Source organism: Hirundo rustica, chromosome 1, assembly GCF_015227805.2.
Source record: "Hirundo rustica isolate bHirRus1 chromosome 1, bHirRus1.pri.v3, whole genome shotgun sequence".
Classification (NCBI taxonomy): domain Eukaryota; kingdom Metazoa; phylum Chordata; class Aves; order Passeriformes; family Hirundinidae; genus Hirundo; species Hirundo rustica.
In genome coordinates this window covers 85,673,958-85,693,759 of record NC_053450.1, presented here as the reverse complement: position 1 = coordinate 85,693,759, position 19,802 = coordinate 85,673,958, and the positions used below count along the sequence as shown (strand labels likewise).

Below are 19,802 nucleotides of genomic sequence, written 5' to 3'. Positions count from 1 at the left end.
TTAAAAAAAAAAAAAAAAAAAAAAAAAAAAAAAAAAAAAAAAGGAAAAAGAAAAAAATCAGCTGTCGGTTTGGACATAGCCATGAGCCTCAAGTGCTTCTTACTGTTCTTTGAGACTACTTGACTTAAGCCAGTCCCTCGCCACCTCCTTTCTATGCCCCTCTCCTGTCCCCACGTCTCCCGCTACCGGAGCCTGGGGCAGCAGAGCGGGGGTGCCCCGCGGAGGGGCGCGGTGGCGGCCGCTGGGGGATGCGCTGTGCGCTTGGGAGGGCGGAGAGGAGGGGGGGGGGGGCCGGGATCAGCAGGGAGAGAGGAGGATTGGGGGCCGGGGTCTGCTGTGGAGCCGTAGGTCTGTACTGCAAAGCAATGCATCACTGTGCCAAAAGAAACCTTTTCTCCTGTCCGGCAACTAGCATTTCGTGGGAAGGGAGGATATTAAATTATTTATAAAAGTAGTGTTTTTAACACAAAGAGAGTGCAGCTTTTAAATTAATTATTGGAGGGGGTGGGAGAGGGGAAAGGGCTCAAGGAAATGTCAGGCGTTGTCTCCTGTGCTGGTTGGCGTTCTACATTTATGGCCAAGACCACTGCTACTGGAAAGAGAAGAGTAATTTTTTTCGTATTTTATTTTTGTGTTTGTATGTAATATATGTGCGTGTGCATTTTATTGCCGCTCGGCCACCATGTTTTTCCGGTTTTGGTTTTGGTTTTTTTCCTTTCTCCTTTCCCCCGAATAAAAGCTGCCCCCTAAATAAAGGCGGTTACAAGGAGAAGAGCGTGATGTCTGTGCTGGTGCGAGGGAGTGAAGCCTGTCGTGGGACAGCCTTGACCGAGAAGCTTAACTAGGGCCGCGGGGGCAGCAAGGCTGCCCGCCCTTTCATCCGCATCCCTGCCGGCGGGTGGAGGTGCCACCTATGGACCTTATTTTAGTCAGGGGAGATGAGAGCTTCTCCTCTTGGGCTGCCGCCAGGTATGAAAGTCCTCTGCAATTCCTCAAGTCAAATCAGAATTTCCCGCCGGGGCTCAGCCCTGCAGAAATGTTGGCGATTTGCAGGCGGTGATATTTGCAAGCAAACTGCCTGACGTGGGGGAAGCCTGTGAAAATCCTGTACGTCTGCCTTCCTTTTATTTTTTTTTTTTTTTCCCTTCTCTTTTTTTTTTCTTTCCTTTTCTTTTTCCCCACGAAGGAGGGCAGGCGGCATGTAATCCTGTTGTCATCCCTCGATCCAAGGAAAACTCCCTTCAGGAAGGTCGTTGGCACCACCGGGCTCCGGCTGTCCGGCTGCTTCTGGTGGAGACACCCCCGCTGGCACCTAGAGCGGGTGAATCCTCAGCGGGCTGAGGGCTGAGGAGTACCTGCTGGTTATAAAAAGTTTGCACTCCTTGCCTTCTCCCGAGGGGCGTTTGTTAAGGCTGATTTGTATTGTCAGAAGTGATCAGCAAAGCCTCAGAAAGGCTAAGCCGGAGAGAGGAAAGGTTGGGGGGCTAACTGCCTGTGCGACTGAATTACAAATCAGTGTCGTCCCCGAACTCGAGGAGTTTATACAAATGCTGAAATGATCATTCGGGGTTCGTTTGTTGGGTTGTTTGTTTTAATTGATACTTTAAAAAAGAATGAAAATCGGAGGCTTTTTTCCCGTTCAAACCCTCTGTAAACACAGGTTACCTAAAAAAAAAAAAAAACGATGACAAGGAGATTTTTTGGGCGCTGGACGGTCTTCTCTCTTATTACAGGTATTTCGAACCCTGGAGTTTCTCTCCCACCTCCTTTTTCCCTCAGCTCCAAGATTCAGCCAATGACTAGCTTATACCCTACTCGCAAAAATTGTTCCGAATAACAAAGGTGTGTTGTGAAAGGAAAGCTTCAAACAGAACAATCTGCGGCCGAAAACACCGGCTTGTTTCAATACAGCTCAAACAGATTTCACGGTGTGTTTAGCTCAGACCATAACATCCATCAGAACATTGCGAGAGATTAGTGACTAATGTATGAAGTAATCCAACCCTTGAAGGAATTGGTTTTTATGTACACACACGCATGCACACATACACACACCATTTCGACATAATTCTGCCTTCAAGGCTCTGTGCAAATATTAATCTACCTTTCCATAATCTGCTCTTTCCTCTGGCTTGTATTTTACCGTCTCTTTTTAATAGGAGTCCACATGACCTTTCAGCATGCAACTCCTAGTATCTTTTGCTTTTGTCCATTTGTACAGGTCATATTTCAGGGGATTTTAAAAGTACCTCGATGGAAAGTGGAATTTGTTATTATAGCCACAAGTGTGTATTTTAATCGGATGTATTTAGGTGTGAATAGGGATGAATTGTGTGTAAACTTATGCTTAACAGAACGACACTGAACGTTTTACTTTTAGAAAATAAGTACAGTAAAAAGGAAAAAAAAAAAAAAAGAGAGAAAAAGCCCAGCCCACAGAGTTAGATATATCCCTTGTTAATAAGTATTCTATTCTGTATTTATCTTCTATGAAACTGCATTTTTGATATGTCGAGAAACGTATGTACAGTAACAGGGATATCTGTGTCCTCGAGGTCCTTTCAAATCCTCTGGATTTCCTCAGACGGTCGAGCTCAGGATTTAAAGCTGTCCCCGGCGCCGGGCGATGGGAGTACGGGGCCAGTATCTCTGCTCTCCGGAGCCCGCTCGGCAGAGGGGTTGTGGGGCTTTCCCTTGCTGAAAGGTAGGGAGGTTCTTCTCCGCTTCCTCCTGCTTAAGCATCATGCTAAGAGGAGGCAAGAGGCGAATTTCCCCCCTGTGGACCTTTGGGTGGAAATGGTCCCATTCGCGCTACTCCTCAGAGCACGGCGGCTCACGCTCCCGAGCAGATGACCGCCCGCGAAGGGAGAAGCCGCCGCCCGGCGCGCACGGCGGAGGCACCGCGGCGGGACGGACTCGGCCAGCGGGCACGGCCGGCCCCGGAGCGCGGCCGTAAATCCCAGCTGTCAGCTCTGACGGACGGCTGGGGACGCGCAGCACCTGTCCAAACACTTTCCAGCGGCAGGTAATCAGAGAACCGACACTTCACATTTTTGTGCGGAACAAGTGCATTAGCCGTTTCACAGACCTTCCCAAAACGGCGATGCTTGTATGTCTGGGTACTTTGTCTTTTTTAACCTCTAATAAATCAGGATGACAGAAGAGAGACAAAGCCTTTTGACTTGTGATATTTGACACATGGGCCGCGAGCCAGCACTTAGGCGCCAAGGCCTTTTAGCCCTACCGGTGTCTGCATCACCCGCAGCACGTTCGTTGGATGGGTGCTGTTTGTGATGATACTCGAGGGTTTTTTACATGCCGCACAGGCAAAAATTAGGACAATAGTGCAGAAAGCCTGACAGGAACAGGGAGCAAAACAAGTCTCTATCAGCAAGAGAGAGGACCTGAAAACATCCCATGCCACTTTCCTAAATCTCTTCAAGTTTTAACCTGCTGGCTGCTCCAACCCCACCGCACTTTCTTCAATATGCCTGGTGGAAACACCAGCCTAAGCAGAAGTGCACGTGAATTCAGATTCAGACCAGGCTCTGGTTTGAGCGCTTTTTTTGAGGAGAGATTTAGCATTCCAAATAAACATATTTTGTTCCTGAGACTTTTCCTGCCTAGAACTGATTAATCTCTTTCAGGCTTTGAATGTTATAACTTGCTTTAAAGTGGGAAAAAAAAAAAAAAAAAAAAAAAAAAAAAAAAAAAAAAAAAAAAAAAAAAATCATACCTGACAATACTTTCATCAAATATTTTGGGCAGCTTCTCCATATCCTGCCCCACCCATGGCAGATAGTGATTAAAATATTTACCTGAATAATGTTAGTCCTAGCCACTTTGCTAAATCTCTTCAAATTTTAACCTGCTGAGCAGCAGAACTGCATAAATTTCTCCTTAATGGAATAAGACCAAATTAATGCAGAATTTTGTGCACTTGAGGAATTAATGGCTGCCAAACATGAACTCACAGAAGAAATAAGCTTGCGCAAGTGATCTGTAGATCACTTGCATATATTAGCTGTAGAACAGCTTGCATGTATTCCATACAGTCCATGCAGCAGGATAATACAATAATACTGTGCCTGTTCTCCTTTATAGTGGAGGCAAAGTGTTTAACTCTTGTCTCTCAGTGGAGGCAAACCAGCAGGACAGCATTTTGATTGTTTTTTCCCCATCAGATTAATTAACCCAAATTTTTGCAGAGTAGGTCTGCTGAAGCCTGAAATTTGCTTTCATCTTACCTTCCAAATCAAGCATAAGATGGCAAAAGTATCCCATCAGTATCCATAATGCTACTCAGGAAGGAATCCACAGAAATCAGTCTTTTTATTCAACAGCCATCTCAGCACAGCAGTGCTAGCTACAAAACTCAGTTCAACACAGATTTTAGTGAAAGCTTCTAAGCAAAAAACTGTGGCCCTTTGTATCACACTAGATGCTGGGAAGACCTAAAATGTTAGATGGAATTCTGTCCTGGGAGTTTGCAGGTTTTTCTACCCCAAACCATTTTTCAAAAGGGTGAGTGTTAAGGGCTGGATGTTTCAGGAGTGGAAGAAAAAGAAATTCCATCCCAGAAAAAGCACATACAATGGATTCAGATTCATAGGCCCTTCACTTTTCGCACCATGTCTTAAGAAGCCCAAGGTAAAACTTCCTGCACAAGAGCAAGGAGAACAACCACAGCCCTACATAGAAGAGTGGAGCTTCTAATCAAGGTCCACATTTTGCCCAACTCTTCACTGGGCTGGGGGAGGTGTTTCATTTAATAACAGGCAAGAGTCAGTCCTTTTGTTGAGCCAGGCTTTTTGCCTTTTAAGTCTGAAGTAGACAAAAACAAAGTTGAAATCCACCTCCAGCCAAATTCAAGGAACTAGGCTGTGATTTTGGCAAGAGTGCTTGTTGCAACTTTGCTGAGCACTACAGTAGCTCTTTAATGATGGAATATATTTCCACCTCTCATTTACATCCTGAAGAGGAAACATTTTCCTCTTGACCACATTCTTCTGTCTTCATTGACTCTCAGAAGTTCCCAAAACCAGGTTCAGAGAAGACATCTACAGAGCACAAATACCCTATCATAAAATCAGACAAATGGCTACAGAACTCCTTTCTAAACATCCGAGCATATTAATGCAACATTTTTCAAGTTATCTATTGACAGCTTCAGAAAGCTACTAATTCACATAATCTCCAGCCCTGCATAGGAGCTGAACATTGCTGTTGCCCTCAGGAAGTTGTAACTCCATACATCTGGATGGACTGGGCCTTTGTCCTCTTTTCCAGGGCCAGAGGGGAAGAGTATGAGGAAGGATTGAGAGAACACAGTCATTGCACTTTTGTGCTCTTGCACCACTGCTATTGTTTTCTTTGTTATGACCTGTTTCAAAATGTCAGAGCTCTTTCAAGCAGCATGGCACACTATTAGCCTCCTCTGCTATGGGGAAAAGCAATGTTTTTGTGGGTTCTTTCCCCTCCTTAAAGGCAGAGAATGATCAAGATGGAGCAATGCAACTCTAATCCTCAGTGCAAAGTCTTGAGCAGAGTATGTGGGACCCAGGATCACAAGGCAGAAAAACACGCAAGAGGGAATAAACAGGAAAAATAGGCTGACACCTAGTCTCCCAAATTCTGCTGTAGTTGCTTCCTGATTGTAACTATTCACTGAACACGTTTATACGCAGTACGTGTTCATAAATGTTTTAATAAGTATAATTTAGCTGTTTTAGGGTCCAGTGGGTTTATTTTAGCTGTGTTTGAATTGCTGTTGTTATTTTAAGCCATAATTTGGTAGTGGAGTTTAATTCCAATAACATCTGACAGTGAGCTAGTAATCCTTCACATAAATAGTACACTTCTTGTTTATCCTTAATATTGCTGAAGTGTTTTTAGTCCACTGTAGAGAAATAGTGCCAGTGAATAATACATCTGAGCCAAACTGGTCTTAACTACAGGCACTCTGTGGGTCCATGAGGTATCCCAGGATACCTCACTGGGAGGACTCTTCAAAAAACCTGCTTCTGGCTTCTGTGAAATTCACTTTTTATTTGGTAGAGCTTTAACTTGCCTACCTTAATGATCTCAACATTTCAACAGAGACCTGGGACTCCATTTTCCTGGCCTATTGCTTTATTCAGTAGCTGTTACAAACAGGCAGATGAACTTCAACATTGTCAATCTTACTTGAATTTTGGAAAAGACCATTTTCTGTAAAATCTCAGAGATTACCTATTGTCTTTCAAACCAGACATATGACACTAAACTGCCATTTCTGTTCCTTCCACAGCATTTATTGTTTTAAATCACAGCATCTTACTAGTGAGATAGCATCACTAGATTTCTAATAAGAATGTATAAAAATGTGGACATGAAAGTTTTCTGGAATTGCCCAGTTTTACTTTCTCACCAGCGCAGTTTCTTTCAGTTTATTTTTAACAACTTAAGAAACAAGGCATATTTAAAGCATCCTAAGCAATGAAGAAGAAAGCCTACAAAGATATGGGGTTTTTTGTGAGACAAGTTAAGTTGCATAACCAGGTGATAGCAGATTTTTAATATTATTCCTAAAACAAGCAAAAAACTGAATTCTCTTTTACCATCAAGCAACTGCTGTTGCTCTGGGTACTTCACACCGCCATCATCAATGCAGTGGTAAGTGCTCAGTACTAATCTTCATACAGCACCAGAGTAATTCCCCTCACTTTGGCATAAACAAGCCTCAATTAGTTGAATGTTATCATCACATACATTCCCCATTAATCATTTAGCAGAATGGTACAGATGTACAGCAGCAACTTTCCCAGTTTTTTCCTCATAAGTCAGTCCAGGAAGCCCCCAAGTAATTCCTGTGTAACTCTGAACTTCTCTGGATCATCTCTTTCTGAGTAATCATAAGAACATGGCAAAGGCATAGCTTTCTGTGTCACAATACCTGGAGTCATGTCAGGTTCTTCCCATGCCCCCCAGCTTCAGAAGAAGCAGGTTAACGAAGGACAAAGGAGTTATAAATTATATTCAAAGCAGCCAGGCTCACACATGACAACAGAGTACAGACTGCAGTTACTCAACCTTCTCAGCAATAACCATCAGAAAAACCCTCTTCAGTGTAACATTTCAACAACCTTGTTCAGTCAAAGAAACAGCCTTCCCCTTCACTTCTCTCTGCTCCCTAATCTTGCTCGCCCTTATTCAAAAGCTACACTTAAGGACACAGAAACAATTTTGCCCTCAAATCTAGTCTACAAAACACTGAGCACAAAAAGACAGGACTTGCCGTAAACTTTTCTGGTGCCTTAGCATCCTCTGCTAAGAGGACTTTTCCCCAAGTCTGTTGCAGACAGCCTCTCTCCTTCCAGATCCTAAATTGGGAAGATAAAGCATATTAGCTGTATTTTTTCTGGTCAGAGCTCCTAAACTAAAGCCCACTCATCCTGTAGTGAAGTCACTGCTGACACTTTGGCCAGAGCAAAATTAAAGTATAGCATGGCTCATGCTATTTCCCAAGGAAATTGGGAAATTCTTGGGTTTTCCACAGCTAACAAGATAAAACACTTGTCAGAGCTTCCAAGGAGAATTAAGGTTAGAATTTTCCTGTTCCACAGGAACTAAATACTGTTCCCAACTTCTTTATTCCACACAAAGAAAATTGATTTTATTTTTGCTAGGAATAAGTCCCCCCCCCATCCCATACTGTTACGAGTAGCTGCATGGGAGAGTTTCCTCTTTCCATTATTATTTCTAGCACCGCAGATGAGAAGTTCAAATCTGAGCAGGTGACTTGACACACTCAGCATATACTACCATCTTGTTATATAGTATCTTCCTCTACACTACAAACAAACAGAGATTACTGTTAATTACTTACACTGTAAGATTACCCAAACTTCAATTAATGCTTGCATCAGGAAAATTTATGTTAGACACTACCTTTTGTTCCTTGTCCAACTGAAATCTCAAGACCAAGAGCTCCTCTGTGTGAAAAGAAGTGAAAAATACACACTTTCATAGCTTGATTTAAATGTTGGGGAATTATGCTGGGGTTTCCTGCAGGGTGGAGATGACTCTTTAAACTAGGAAACAACTGAAGCAACTAGAAGTCAGTCAGGTCACCCACAGGTTTGTGAACACTGCAGTGATGCCAAAGTCCTGTTAGCCAGAGGAGTAAATCTGTATAGCAGAGAAAAGCATGGAATATAGTTCTAGGGCTAGTATTCATGTTAATTAGCCAAAGCTGCAGTTTCTGTCTTACTCTAAGATGCCATAAAAGCCTTTGTATTCAGGTCACAGTGTAGTATCAGCAATTAGTAATTGTTTTCACATATATATATATTACATTAAAAAAATCCCTACAATAAAACATCTTAAAGCAAATAAATTAAAAAACTGGACCATTGTACACCATTATTTTAGCACCTTTTAATTCAGTGCACATATCACTGTAGTGAACAATCTAAATTAAAGGACCACACTCCTTCTCTTCTTATAGGATTGCTGCACCATCCAATATAACTAACTGTTGCGGAAAGGAAATTGTCTTGTGCAATTAAAAGGAAAATTGTTCTCAGGACCTGACTCAGTGGAAGCCAGGAGATTTATTCCAAGGGAGAATAAAAACCTCTGGAAAAGAATGAATGTTTTAAATGTTTAAGGCACAATATTATAAATGTGGATGTACATAGGTGAACTAAAGACCTAAAGCCATCTATTCTTTTCAGCCAGTTTGGTGTCAGGACATATAGAAACCTGTTGTAAATTAAGATTTTTTTTTTTTTTTTTTTTTTTTTTTACATTTGGAGTACTTCTGGTAGTCAGCTTTATCAGGAACACAAGCAGTTGTTACTTTACCAGAATCTATTCTAATACAGGGGACACTGTAATGGAAAAGCAGGGCTCCTTGTGGACTTGCACACCCTGTCATAGTATCCTTTAAGAAATGAGGTTTTGCAATTCCTGAGGAGTCACATGCACCCAGACTTGAATCTAACCCAGATAATAATCTAAGTCGTGGGACCCTTCCCTTTGGCACAGTTGTGCTCTTCCTTACCAGAACAAGAAGTCTGGCTTAACAGGCTGGTGCCTTCAGGTCTCCCAGATGTGATGAGGTCGGACAAAACTGTATCATCACATTCATTCTTATTTAATTGCTTGCAAAACAGGATTGAACATTGCTTGAGTTCAATTTATTTTGGTTGGTTGCTCTTGTAAGCACCATCCATCCACGTCGTCTGACACAAGGCCAGCAGGTAACTTCCTATGACCAGGGACTGTGCCAATAGCCTGGATCTATCAGCCATCGCTACACAAAGTGCAGCACAGGAGTGTCACAGGGATCTCCATCACTAAAAGAAGTTTGGGGTTTTATGCTTATCACTAGAGTATGTTCCTCAAAGTGGCACATGCAGCCCTCAGACCATGCCTACACAATTTCTACTGATGCCAGTCACATCCGAGCTCATATACAATGAGCCACAAAAGCTTGCAGACAATAAAGAAAACCTCACAAACCAATCTCTGTATTTCATTCATCACTTCATAACAGCTGTAAAACACTAGAATTGTGCAGATATCACCCCTCAAAAGGGCTGGATTAGGAATGAATGCACATAATGAGCTACCTTCTATTTATTTGATAAATTTCCCATTCAATGACAAGAACAGACTGACAGAAGCTGAAAACACATTTCCATAGATTTACTGAGAATTATGTTCTGTTTGACTTCAGCCCCAAAATTTCATTCCATGATGGCGAAGAAAATTAAAAAAGTCCATTTGTTTTCAAGATATGCACATATCTACCTACATGACAGATGGCTCCAGCTGATTTCAGCAGGAGTTCTCATGGACATTAAATACCCCAGTCATTCAGCTCTTGTTGGGAGTGGCTCAAAACCCAGCTGAGCCAGGAACTAAATGTGAGCAGCTATACATTAATCTTAATTGCTCTTCTATAAATAGTCTGGGAAAGAAGGTAATGGGAAACCCCAGCCAAATTGAGCAACCAGAGGCATGAAGGGGTATTTTTGTGTCCCCTGCATTACTAAAAGGCCAAATAGGTGTTCAAATTAGAAGGCTCAAACATTGACATCAAACTCTGTTTTGAGCAAGAGGCTTATTTTGGCATAAAGCCAAAAAAACATAAAACTAATTTTTATCTATTAGTTTGTTATATATTTTCATAATTCTCCATTGCTTTTCTTTAAACTTGCCTTATAAGAGCCAAAAATGAGATCTTAAGATGTTGAACAGGCTGATTACTTGCACAGGAACTGTTTTCCTGGATCTTCAACTTATTTCCAAGAACCTTATGGCCACAACTGCAGTAAGTTGGGAGGAACCAGAGGGATTTCAGGGTGCTGAGCTTACCATGGACCAGGCTGCATCCAGTTCTTCTGAGGTTCTCAGCATGCAAGAGAGAATTCCAGCTCATACAATGCCACCCAGAAGTACATGCAATGCCATCTTTACCATAGATAAAAGAAGCATTTTTATTCCAGTGGGAGGTGAAATCAATGAGCAATACCTGGAATGTCTGGCAGACCAGGTCTTGCAAGGGCACATCCCCTTAATGGGCAGAACAAAATCCCTTAAGCCTTCAAAATACACACTAACTCTTCAGGGAGGGTCATGATAGGCAGGAATTAGTCAGATACTCACAGACAAGGACACATCATTCTTTAATAAAGTAGGGGAAAGTTGTTCCCATATCTATGAGAACTAGGACCTCAGAGACAATCACGAGGTCCAGAGGGTCGTGGGTTCATGTTCTTCCAACTAAATCTGCTCCACAGGATGTCTGCAGAGATAGAACCTTTGTCCAAGCCCTGCCAACCCCTGCTGCCTCTCAGGACGATCATCTACCAAACACAGTAGCAACTGGAAGGAGCCTGGGAAAGGAGGAGGAAAGAACTTGGTCTCCTGAAGGCCCTGCTGCAGCTCTGCCTGACACCATATCAGTCACAAGTCTAGAGGTTTATAAGCTTCCAACCTAAACACTCTTATCACCACGTACAGCTCTGAGCCCTGGGAGTTCCCTTCTGCCCATCAATGCATAGATAGGTTATCATCATTTTCTATCATGTAAACTCAACTACTGTTCACGTTGCACTGATGCATGATAACCATACAGCGTTGATCATCCATATCAGGCTGAAAACATACCTGAACTCTGAGAGGTTTGTATGTACAGACTGGTAGAGAAGCTTGACTGGTGGCCCTGCCTGTATAAGGCTCTCTCCTTGCTCTATTAGTTCTACAGACTGAACATACAGGAAAAACTAAATATTTAAACTAGATTTTTTTTTTTCTCATTAAAATAAAGTTATAGTGAGAACAAAACCAGAATCTGATTTTCAGTCAGGAAGGGCGGAAAAAGGTCTTATTTGAAATTATTCACATTTCGACTTTGGTTTGTTTTCTAGAGACCTGATCAACACTGTCAAACACAGTACTACTTTTCATTTGCTTGATTTACTCCAGTACCTGCTTTAGTTAGTAACTCCACACAAAATAAGGATTAAAAAAAAGCCAAATTTTTTTTTTAAAAATATCATCTGATAAAAGTAATAGCAGAAGGCCCATCAATATGCAATCTTAATAATACATCAAAATATTATCTACAAATAAACCCCTCAGTTATTTGGCAAATCACCATTTACACCTATATGAAAAAAAAAAAAAAAGCATAACATTTTTATGGCTGAAGAGATAAATATATATTGGTATTCACCAAAATAACAAGTTTGTCTTGGTGAAAAGCTGCATAATACAATGGAGTAGAAACATGGATTAAATGTGGCTATATTTGCACTATGAACACAGGGCTCAAAGCTAGGAAAAAAAATAGGTCTTAAAGTTTCAAGTTTCACTGATGTAAATGGGAGCAAGAGAAAAAGGTTTTGTATGAAAAAAAGATTTGCAGAACCAGTTTCTTATTCTGCAATCAGAGAGAGACCCACATGCAACAGAGAAGAAGGAATCCATCCTTTTGATGTGGGCAAGCAAGGGAATGTCTCCTTCTGGACAGTAGCATATACCTGCACCTCAAGTGGCCCCAGGGGTGACTACACTGTTCATCACCCCAGGGGCCCATATGCTTCACTTGAACCTGTGAGTTCTGGCAGCATCTCCCAGCCTGTTCCCATATGGGACGCTGAAAGACCTGAGCAGGATAGACAGGATTGCTGGACTACCACCAGCATGGCCTGCCAGGTGAATTACCTTTTCCCTGGCTGCTCTGTCCAGGAGAACACCAGCACATTCCATGCAGCTGAAATACATCTTACAAAAAGCCCAGATTTACAACCAACCCACACAGAGCTTTCCAATTGACCTGTAAATGTTGGGAAAATGTCACGAGGAACACCAAGCTAGATTGTGAGAATTGTTATGCACTTTTTCATAGAAAGCCACGTAATTCCAAAATCCCTTCAGATACATCCAAAAATCTATCCTATATCAAGGAGAAACTTTGGTCAGCCCAAGGTCCTGTCTCAAGTACACCTATCCTCTATAGCTCAGGGAATGCTTAACAGCAGGTAAACATAGTCCCATGTATCTCCTAATTATACATGAAGATTTGGATATTCCTAAATCAGAACAGGATTTTGGTGCTTAATAGCCCTGAAAAACTTTGCTTTAGCAAATCTGTCCTGTCACTCTTTGAGCCCATGCCAGTTTTTTTCGGTTCAATGTCACGGTCAGATTTGTGTCATGTGAAGAAGCACCTCTTGCTATTTTGTTATGAAAGTGCCTCCTGATAACAGGCCCCAGGACCAACTGTAGTTGCCATCTGGGAGAAATTTGCAACCATTATCCTAAGCTCTTCACTCACAGCTTCAGACCTGCATTAAGTCCCCTTAGAAGAAGTCTCTAGAAGAGTTTTGATAAATTCATCCCTCATCCTGACCATACATGTGAACCTTATTCTACCTTTATTGTACCTTGCTCTGAGAAGTACAGGGGGTTGGCAAAGGTTCAGGGGTGGGAGGCCTCCAACCACAGACAGGATTTGAGAGCTGAGTGTACCAAGGACCCATATTATGCAAACACAAGTGTACTGGTAGACATAAAAGATATTTTTATCTTTACTGGTTACTACAGTTTTCTACAATTGCAGCTCAATCTGGACTTCCATTTTCCATTAGGAAAATCAAAGCAGCACTCCTGCGTGGTAAGAGCTGTTTCAGTGTACCTTACTTACCCATTAAAATTGCCCTCTTCCAAAGATCCAGATGTACTTCGTCTTTGGTAGGGAGGATTGGACCTATGTACATCATCAATATTAGGTTGTTTAGCTCTGTCCTTTTGTCTTTGAGCAAGCAGCAGGTAGATCATGCAGCACATGATGTCCTCAGGTCCCTGTGAAGACCACAAAATCTGATGGGGGAGGTGAGGTTAACAATCAGTCATGCTTGAAACCCCTCCAGGCAATCCCCCACCATTCCACCCATTCCAGGGTCTTTCATAGCTGCACATTTCATTCTTGAAGCCTTGTCTACCACATATGTAAGCGGAAGCACTTGCCTGTCAAAGACCAACTCAAAATTCTACACAAAAATTTCCTGGTTTTCATCTGTTCTTCTGACCCTGAATACAGATCACAGATGTCTTGAATTAGTAACTAGAAAGGTTCTTGGGTTTTGACTGGAGCTGTCAAAGAAAGATCTCATGGTTAAGCAGGATGGGACAAAACCATCAGGAACAAGAGATATCTTGTCCACCTTTTTCATAGCAAAGGTTAACCAAATTCTCTGTGTCTTTTCTATGAGCCTGGATAGTTTCTGTAGTCAGAAGACCTCCTCTGTTTTAATAGTCTTTGTCTAGAACGTTAGTCTTAGTAGGCAAAACCACCGTCTTTAAGAGTGATCAATATTTTATGCAAAACTATTCTTTATGTCAAACCTTTGCACCCACCACTACCCAATCTGCTGAGAAGCAGTAGTGCTGTGTGTTCCAGATTAGCTAGGGAAGCACACAAGGAAGGTTTTGGAAGAGCTTTCTATTTCATATTTGTATCTGTGAATGAGCCAAAAGGTATTAAAACAAGGAAAAGCATTTTTAGAAGAGTAAGTCATCCATCACACCTTTCCCCCTTTCCCCCGACAACTACTTTTGTTTAATATTAGCTTCAGTAACAACAACAAAAAACTCATTACAAATTACCCAAGCTACAAGGTAGCTTAAATATTAACAAGCATGTAAATCCACTGGGGGTAAGAGCCTGGAGCTGTATAGTAATAAAGCAAGACTCTGCGAGATTCCATAATTATTTGTTACACAACCCAAGAAAGTAGCTAGAGCATTTCTAAGATTACACACCTCACTTATAATCCCTAGCCATGCCAGAAATTACATAAGGCTTTTTATAACATAATCATTTATCATTAAAAAGGCAAAACAAAAGGTCATTATGACCAGAGGTGACAATCTAAGAATTTGTTTACTTAGGACCTGATCCAAAGCCCATGATAGTGATTTGTATACATTTCAACATGGTTTGGATCAGACATTGAGTATTTTCCACGTTGTTCCATTTTTTGCTTCTGTGGAACTAAAGGACTGGAACTGTAGTGGAAATTAAAGCGGACATATGTTCCTGTCAGAGCTAAGAAATCAGAGATGACATTGATTTTGGTGGTGGTAGCATCTGTGCTACATCGTTCCAGGGGAAAAAAAAGAAAGAAAAAAAAAGGCAGCTGGTCATCAATTCAGATTCCCTAACAGAGGTTTGAATGCTTTCTAGGTATTTCACTTCTAGAAACACTCACCTATGCAGACAGCCCTAGCAAGGGTTGCAGGAAGCATATGAAGCAGTTGAGATGCAAGTGGATAAATCTATTCCTAGGCACTTTTATGTCAAGAAATATGCAAAATATATGACCAGCTGTACTGTTATAATAGGAAAATTACATCTGCAGCATGGAAATGGAGTCTTCAGCTGTAAGTCTAGCTCCATCCATCAGGAAGTCCTTTTGGATAAGAGCGGACACCCTGGTGAGACAGTTTATGTGTAAAGCTGCAGGTGAGGACTCTACTTGTTCCCTTCCTCCAGACACGTTAAGGACTGTGGAGAGTACCCAACACAGCGTGGAAATACCATGAGAAAAAAAAAAAAAAAAAAAAAAAAGGAAAATTCTCTCACACACAGTCATATATATTGACCTAGAAAACGTGAGACTCTTGCATAAGAAGCAAACCAAAGACTTTGAATTAACTTGACAGGTCACAATCTACAGGATCAAGTTCAAAAATATCTTGCTGTGGCAGTGCTGCTCTGCAGCAATTAAACATAATTAACCCAGACTCAACAAATGGGTGGGGGGAGAGAAATCACCTCAGAATACAGCAGAAATCTACAGTCTTGAATATTGGAGTAAATGTGGACACGGTCCAGTTGTTAATTGCTGAATTTTCCTAAAACCTTAACTACCATTAAATGAAGCTTGCAGGATCTAGATGCTTTGTTTTGTTACAGGGAAAAAAAAAAAAACAAAACCAACCAACCAAAAAAAAAAAAAAAAAAAAAAAAAAAAAAAAAAAAAAAAAGGAGTTTAATAGCTCCCAGAGAAGTCTCAGAAGTCTCCTTGCAACTGAGCAGGCCCGTCCCTGTGGGCAGACTGACCTGGGACTTTGCTTGGTTTCTGTGTCTCTAACTCCTTTACAACACCCATAACTCCCAATCCCCGTCTGACAGCAACACCACTCAGGACTGGCAGAGCACCCTTGGTCTCTCCAGATTCATAACACCTCCTCCAGCCCACAGCTCTCTCAGTGTGTTTTACAAGCCCTAAGCCTGGCATCGACCAAGAGCTGCACAGTGCTTCTCCAACACATGCCTTGTCTTTCCACAGACATGCTGTCTGGTAAATTAATCAGGTCAGCACAACCGTGGGCACCTCTCAGTGGGGCACAATTTCTCAACTGCCTTCTAGATAGAAGGATTCGTGGTGCTGAACAGCCAAGAGGCCCAGCAAAGCATCCAATCTCCATTTCTAATCCTTTTGATTCCCACTCAGCAGGGCAGAGACCTGTAGCACAAGGAGGTGCTGGTCTGCATGCCTTACGTCTGCAGTAGGTCTGGGGACTGAATCTACCAAGGACTTGCCCAGGAGCTCACCTCCACAGAGGCACTGGAGGTCCCCATCTTCTGTTTCTGTGACATCTAAATCTGATCCAGCAGGTGTGACACCTGTGCCATGAACAAGGCAGAGTCACTTTGCAATCAAGGGTCAGAACACAAAACTTCACACCCACACAGACCCCAGCTAAGACAAGATTCTTCTTCTTCCCTTGTCCAAATGATAATTGTGTCAGTTTACCTTTCCCAAATTAGTCAGTCTTCCACGTTCTTCAGCAACAATCCCTGGACACACTAACCCTTTTCTACACAGACTGAAAAAAAATCTCAGATTCAAACCTTTCCCTTTTCTAGCATCCACAAAAGGAGGAATTATTCCTACAGAACATATTTGGCCCTCATTCTATCCTTGAGGCACATGCTTTCAAATGGAAGGATAAGACAGAACTGGATATTACTTCTTGGACACAAAGTTAAACATCTTTTAATAGGAGGGAATTTGTAGGCACTTGTAGGAAAAGGCACTTTCTAAGCCAAGATGGGTTCAGCTTTCAACAGGAACATCAGCAGCATTTACAGACCTTGGGTCTCTCAGATTTACTTGGTAGGAACAAACACATCACTATTAGAACTGACAAAACACACGCAATTTTCTTTCTCCCCCATTAGCCTGAGACACACCAACCAAAGAGCCTAACAAGAACTGACTGAGTTCGGAGCCAGTCTGCTGGCTTTCTCTCCACTCCAGTTTCTACAACTGGTGATTGGCATACCATTAAGAACAAAAAAGAAGCAGAACCTTCGTGAAGGTGTGCAGATAATCAAGGCAACACTGCAGCCTGCAGGTGTCTTTTAAGATAACACCAGGGCACACCTGGATACGCCTCTGTTCTCCACTCCCAGGGGACAGCACACTGCCAGTGAGAATCTTCTGAAGTCAATTTAATGTGTATTAAGTAGATCAAAATAAATTATCTGGGCTCTGTTCATAACTAGAAGGAAATCGTGATTTACCTTTCCTTCCCTCTACCCTTCTCAATAATTGAAGAACTTTGTGAAGGTTATTTGTAGAATTCTTTACTTAACCTTAGATGTTTATGCATATGGGAAACACTAAACACCTCAAGATGATGAGCAATAAATGTAATTTTCACACAGAACTGGGAGCATGAGAGAGAGACTTGGGACTGAAAAGGAACACACAGCTGATTTGAGGACAAAATCAGCTAACACTCATTACTTTCTTTGATTTAGAAGCCAGATACCTTGTTAAAGTCCCACTACGCAGCCGGATGAGGACAATTTTTTTAAAGTCTGTTGTCCACCTCCATTGCTTTAACATATTCCTCTCCTTGGATCTCAGGTGCTTTACCACCACCATTTTCAAGCTATTTCAGGTGATCCACTTCACTTAAATTACCTGTGAAGTTCAGATCCTTTGTCAGCTTCTTCAAATAAGAGCCAGAAATAGCATCTTCTTTTACTGCCTTCTCCACATTTCTAAGTTAAATTTTCTCAGCACACTCCAAAATTTTGATTAGCTTTCTCCTGTAATACTTTTTATTAAAAACTCCTCCATGACCTGCCTTTAAAGTCCTTCTAATAGTTACTTAAAACCAGATTCTGCTCTAACTCCTCCATTCGGTTTTGTGACCTCAGAATGGATCTTTACTTTTATTTCCCAGAAGCATCCAGTAAACTAGATACTCATCTCTTCTACTCTGGAGAAAGTCTAAAATTCTTGGCACATACTGCAATCTCACTCCTTTGTTTCCCTGTCTCCCTTCCATGGCAATTTATTCTGATATAGCAGTCACAGAATCCGCCTGCCAAGTTTCTACAATACCTCTTATAACTCAACTTTGGCTGTGGTCTAAGGCTTTGGATGCTTTTTTTAATTGCCATACACTTAGCAATAGTGTAGATAGATTCCAAGTGCTCAATTCACTGCCCTGTTACTATCAGTTCTGTTTCTGTGATGGCTTTCTATAAGGCTCCCCATTCTAACCCCAAAAGGTGCCAGAACACTCATTTAGCTGTAGACTCTTACCAAAAGTCTTAAGCCTAGTTCTATCTTCTGGCAAGAAATTCTTTCTATCTGCTTGACTAACTGGACATCATCTTTTATTTCTTCTTTCTCAGAGCACACAAATTTCGTGCTCAGCAGACACAGAGAGACTCAATCTGGTTCCTTTGCTCAGCCACACATTCTCTGCTGATACCTACCTGACTCTCTGCTTACAAGGACAGGAGCTGTGATTCCTCCAAGCCCCAAACTTATTTCTCCTTTGGGTGGGGTCACACCTGGCTGTGGTTCCTCTGTAGTGACATAAGAAAACTCAGGCAGAGAAACACGATCACAATCCATCTTCCCATGATGTCTCCAACTTAAACACCTCCAACCACACAGAACAGGGGAAGAGATCTGAGGACCATTTCTGTGCCCTTCTGAAGCCTGCTATTGATCATCAACAACCTCTCTGATCACCTCTCGATAGGAGACCACGCTCATGGCATCTTCTCTGCCTTTTCTTCTGGAAAAAGTCATTCACAGGCTCACATACAAAATCACAACTTTTCTTATCCACACCCCCTGCCTTAATTACTTTTAATTAACAGCATATTGATAAAGATTCACACAACTTTAACTTCAAAGATACCAAGAACTAACCCACATGTTACAAGACAAGCAACAATAAGATTCAAGCATACAGCAGATCACTTTCTACTAAACTCAACAAATCCTTTTCTTCTGTCTCTCCCAGGTTACCCAAAGGGGATTGGAACAACTCACGCTACAGTACTCATCAAATATTTAGTTGTTCTAAAACTCACATAGCGAGTGCTACAGCAACTTCCCTGCTTGTAAACCACAGAACACACCCAACTACAGCCACTAGCTCAGCCCATCTGCCACCCTTGTTTTTATGGTTGCCTTGATCAGTAGTTCATTGAAAAGAGCTGTGCTGCTCAGGCTCAGAGCAGCCTGGTCTTGCATTCCCTCAGAACAGCAGGCAGGTGATGGTCATCACCCTTTAAGCAGTCTCTCATGTTTACACAAGCATGGTTTTGGGCCGGATGTTAGGTCCCTCATCCCCAGTGTAGTTCCTAGTGTCATGGTATTTCTCTGGCAGCTGTCTGACACAAGCACAATTGAAAGTGATGTGATGGGCATTAGTGATTGGAATGGCTTCTACTTTGTCATTTCATCTACTTTTTCTACATGTAGATGGATCCCTCACATTACTTGCTGCTCACCCCAGTGGTGGTTTCCAGGATGGGTGCTAGGCATGCACAGAAGGAGGGAGACAACATGAAGGCTTGGCAAAAAGACAGAATCGTGTGAACCTCATAAGTTCAGTTTGTTATATATGTTTTAATATTCCAGTTCCTTAACTTTCTGCACCCTTGAGGTAGACATAGATGTTCTGAAAATCTGTGCGATTTTTCAGCCTCTCCAAAACTGTCCTCTTCTGGCCCAAAATTTCACTATGCACCTAAGACCTTTCTGGCTCAAAATGTTTGAGCATCAATCTGTGAGCGAAGTAATGTGTGATTTCTAACATTATCTGCGTGACACAAATGGGCAAGAAAACATAATAGTAGCACTAAGTGTTTGGGCTATGCTGTATTTTCAGAGAACAGCAGCCAAAGTTAAGACCGAGTTTGAACATTGTGTCTAAGAAGAGCAAAAAGCCATAGAACTCCCTTCAACCAGAATCAG

At 41.9% G+C, this 19,802-nt stretch overlaps 1 long non-coding RNA gene across 7 annotated transcripts; it reads right to left on the bottom strand.

Annotated features, from left to right (window-relative positions):
- Window positions 1–10,659: 10,659 nt before the first annotated feature.
- LOC120757347 (uncharacterized) lies at window positions 10,660–18,960 on the bottom strand. 7 transcript variants are annotated; one of them, XR_009208229.1, is made up of 6 exons: window positions 18,305–18,960; window positions 17,499–17,626; window positions 16,320–16,392; window positions 16,118–16,189; window positions 13,202–13,377; window positions 10,660–10,886 (listed from the first exon to the last, which is right to left on the bottom strand). It is a non-coding gene; the product is annotated as an uncharacterized LOC120757347 (long non-coding RNA). The 7 variants fall into 7 exon arrangements; XR_005702470.1 differs by having other exon boundaries at window positions 17,499–18,960; XR_005702466.1 differs by having other exon boundaries at window positions 13,202–13,359; window positions 17,499–18,960.
- Window positions 18,961–19,802: the final 842 nt, after the last annotated feature.